Source organism: Nicotiana sylvestris, chromosome 9 (genome assembly GCF_000393655.2).
Source record: "Nicotiana sylvestris chromosome 9, ASM39365v2, whole genome shotgun sequence".
Lineage (NCBI taxonomy): Eukaryota > Viridiplantae > Streptophyta > Magnoliopsida > Solanales > Solanaceae > Nicotiana > Nicotiana sylvestris.
Window position 1 is genome coordinate 177,940,063 of NC_091065.1, and position 4,497 is coordinate 177,944,559.

Here is a 4,497-nt window from a genome sequence, read left to right on the forward strand (position 1 = left end):
GTCAACTCGTTTTCTTAAAAATACCTAGTATGCAACTTAAGTGTCCGAATCACTCTTAAACATTCCGGATCATGACCAAACTTTACAGACAAGTTCCAATCAATAAAGTGAACCTATCCAAGGTCCCGAAACACCACCCAGAGTCCGATAACACTAAAGTACACTCTAAGTCAAACTTAACAAATATCAAACCTTCAAAATGCAAACTTCCGATAATAAGCACCGAATCGCTCCCAGACCATCCGACACTCATCCCCAACATACGCCCAAGTCCAAAATCATCTTATGACCTATAGGAACCTTCAAATTCCGATTCCGAAATCATTTACTCAAAAATCAAACCTTGGACAACTCTTCTAACTTTAAGCTTTCGAATTGAGAATTATTCTTTCAAACCAACTCCGAACTTCTCGAAAATCAAATCTAACTATACGTGCAAGTCATAATACTTGAAGTGAAGCTACTCAAGGTCTCAAATCGCAAATGACATGCTAGAGCTCAAAATGACCGATCGGGTCGTTATACCTTACTTGATATGGGTAGAGCCGGCCCTGAACAAGATTAGAAGTCATTACTGTTTTGGACTTCTGTCCCAGTTATTGAGTAGAATATGATCCAATATTGACAGATTTCTTTTTAACAGTAGCAGGTCAGAAAATGAGTGTATACAACACTTAGTATTGTATGTTATAAAGTTATAATAATTATGAAATACTTTTAAATTTCATCTTTAGTAATTATACAATTGGGTTTTTTTTTCAAGGTACTCAATTTTAATCTCTATTTTGCTTATCAGTTATTTAAATTTAATTTTGAAATTCACATTAATTAGGTTATTTTTAACTGCAAAAAGCCTTTGTCACACAAAATGAAGCTAGAATTATATTAATTGGAATGTAATATACCACTCAATGCAACAGTACCTGGAAAAAGCTTAACTTTTATATATTGATACTATAAAAAAATTTACATTATCAGATAGGTAACTCTACCATAAAAAAAAGTAAAATTATTAACTCCAATTACATATGTCACTGAAAGTTACATGATTCCTCTATAGTAAAAAAAAAAATAAAAACCCCACAGCAGCCAAAAAAGTAGTACTCCTGCTACAGTATTCAAACAATAGTACGACTTCTTATAACCAACCATTTCTTCCAAATATAATACTTATTACATTATTAAATATTATTCTCTATAAACGAGACAAAGCAAGAATCTGCTGCTCCTGATTTTGATCGTAATATCTCGCCTTTTCCCTGTTGACTTGACTTGTTTTCTTGTTTGTTTGATTTGACTTTTCTGAAATAACAAAAGTTTTAGCTATTGCTCTCAAATGGTGTTTCTGTACTTTCCCAGTTCCAGTCTTAGGTAAATTTTCCACAAATTTCACCTTTTTTGGTACCATAAATCCTGGCAAATTTGAATTACAATAAGCAATAATATCAACTTCTTTAATTTCTGAATTTCTGCGCAATATAACAAATGCACATGGACTTTCACCTCATCTGAAATGTGGCATGGCCACAACAGAAGCTTCTACTACATTTGGATGTCTCATAATTGCATTTTCAACTTCAATACTACTAATATTTTCTCCACCTGAAATTATCACATCTTTGCTTCTATCTTTAATTTCCAAATACCCATCTGAGTGAATTACTCCAACATCTCCAGTAAAAAACCAACCATTTTTAAATACTTCCGAATTCGCTTTGTCATTCTTGAAATACCCTTTCATAATACTACTCCCTCGTAAACATATTTCCCCTATTGATTTTCCATCTCGTGGCACACTTTGCATATTCTTGAAATTTTTCACATCAACATCGGCTAGTGTTAAAATCCCAACTCCTTGTCTTGCTTTCAACTTGGATTTATTTTCACTAGGCAATTTGTTCCATTTTTGTTGCCATTCACATACAAGGGCTGGGCCTGTGGCCTCGGTGAGCCCATAAGCATGGACCACATGGAACCCGAGTCTTTCAATTTTCTCTAAAAGTGACGCATGTGGTGGTGCGCCACCTGTTAGAATTTGGACTCAGGTTGTTATGGCTTTGTATTCATGTGGTTTCGCTTCGAGAAGGATGTTGAAAACAATAGGTGCACAACACATATGTGTAACGTTATGCGACACTATGTTTGTGTACATTTCTTGGGCTGTTGTATTGCGAATGCAAATATTGGTCCCACCTCTTGCAGCTATGCCCCAAGTGAAAGTCCATCCATTGCAATGAAACATTGGTAAGGACCATAAATAGACAGGTTCAGTACCCATTTCCCAACCTAATATTAAACTCAAAGTGCTCAAATATGCTCCTCTATGACTGTACACAACTCCCTTAGGATCTGAAGTCGTACCTGTTGAAAACATAATTAAGTCAATAAAAATATATATCTTTTAGTAATTTAAACTTTTAGATGAAATGATCGACATTTCACCTGATGTATAATTCAAGGTAATTGGATCCCATTCATCGGTAATTTCTTCGGGGATGTAACTTGTATTTCCTTGGAACACCAATTGCTCGTACTCGAGCTCGCCTAGCCGGATTCCGGTAGGGGAGTTGATGTCATCAATGACAACGACGAGAGGCATCAGCATTTCAGAAGTTTTGGACTTCTCAAAGTCGGCCACTAGAAGTTCGAGGGCCATTTTTGCAATTTCTAGGTATTCATAATCAACAAGAAATACTTTGGCTTCAGAGTGTTTGAGAATGACTGCAATGTTCTTAGCATCTAGCCTTGTATTGATTGCATTCAACACAGCTCCCGCCATTGGCACAGCAAAATGCATTTCATACATTGCTGGAACATTTGGAGCCAACACTGAAACCTGCACATAATCATATATAATTAATAATTAAACACATAATTTAGTTGATGTAATCACTATATAGTATGGATCTCTTGCTCATTTTCTTGTATTGCATGTGTTATTTGGTTGAGGAAACTCTAGTCATGCATGTTAAAAAGTCCTAACTTATTGCTTTGAAATTTTTTGTCACAAACATACTAATCATGTTAGAATGCACTGACAGTATAAATAATATTATATTTACATAATCAGATCACTTGATGAGCTAACCTAGTAAAAACAGTAACTTATGTGCTATAATAGGTTAAACTACACTAACTGTACATGTCAAATATACTTACCACGTCGTTCTTGACAATGTTTAGGGATCGAAGAGAGGAGGCGAGGCGACAACAACGCTCGTAAGTTTGGCTCCATGTGAAACGGATATCACCATAGATGATGGATGTTCTATTGGCATAACATTTGGATGCCCTAGTTAAGAAGGTAAGAGGAGTTAGAGGCACATAATTTGCTCCACATTTTGGTAATCTATCCATAGTCTCAGAGTGGAATTTGTGTTTTTTCAAGAAGTATAGGCTCTAAAATTTGTTTTGTAGAAAGGTTTGTAGTTAGAGAGAAATGTAGTAAGGTTAAGAGATATTGCAAGAAAGGGAAATTTATATAGGGAAAGGCCAAGTGGAGAGTCAAGATTATGGCCCATATATGGGTCCCTAAATGGTTGTTTGGGTGGAAACAATAGGGAAATTGCAGTGAATGTGTAGTACTAATAATACAAAAATTCATAATTTCCACAGTTCCATGAAAGACCTTTGACCTTGAAAAATATACCAGTGATAGTTAAGTGGTTGTTTTCACATAAAAAGTTTTGGCTGCTTTGACCTCACCACTTCATCTTGGGCTGGGGTAATATAACCAAAAGCCACCTCACTTCACTAGTTCTTGTCTAATGTTTATTTTAAGGATTTAACTTATATATACTACCGGATCACAAACTCAGTGTAATCTCATAAGTGAAGTTTGGAGAGGATAATGTGTATATAAACCTTACCCCTACCTTGTGAAGGTAGACATACTGTTTCAAATAGAACCCCGGCTCAAGAAATAGTGAAAATAAAGCAACAACCAATAGTAACAACAAGGTAATAGGGTAACGGAAGTGAATGACACAACATGTAATTATAATAAAAAACGAGGAAATAAAAAAATACAAGAATAGTACTAGTACTACTGATAAGCCTAAGAGAAACTCACGTGTCAACCTTCAACCATAATTCTCAACTTCCACGCCTTTTTATAAACAGTTGTTATATGTAATTATCTTTTGTGTTATAGGCCAAAAACACAGGTTGTTATGTGTTAACGAAGCAAAACAAATATATGCACAACCACAAACCCACACTAATGTGCTGTTTTTTCAGTTTATTTATACATACTTGTTTGACAGCTTGTGGGATGATTAAACGCTAAGGTCTAAACATGTTGCCATTTCATACTCCATTGTCCATGTGGCTTAACTACCAAAGAAGAAAATAAAAAAGATGGTTAGGGTGTGGATAGACGTATTAGAAAGTATTTGACGTAGTGTTATTATTATTATTATTATTATTATTATTATTATTATTATTATTATTATTATTATTTTGGCTTATTTAAATGACACTACCTTAGTATTTTAG

At 34.7% G+C, this 4,497-nt stretch overlaps 1 pseudogene; it reads right to left on the reverse strand.

Annotated features, from left to right (window-relative positions):
• Positions 1 to 1,063: 1,063 nt before the first annotated feature.
• LOC104239757 (trans-cinnamate:CoA ligase, peroxisomal-like) lies at positions 1,064 to 3,410 on the reverse strand (annotated as a pseudogene).
• Positions 3,411 to 4,497: the final 1,087 nt, after the last annotated feature.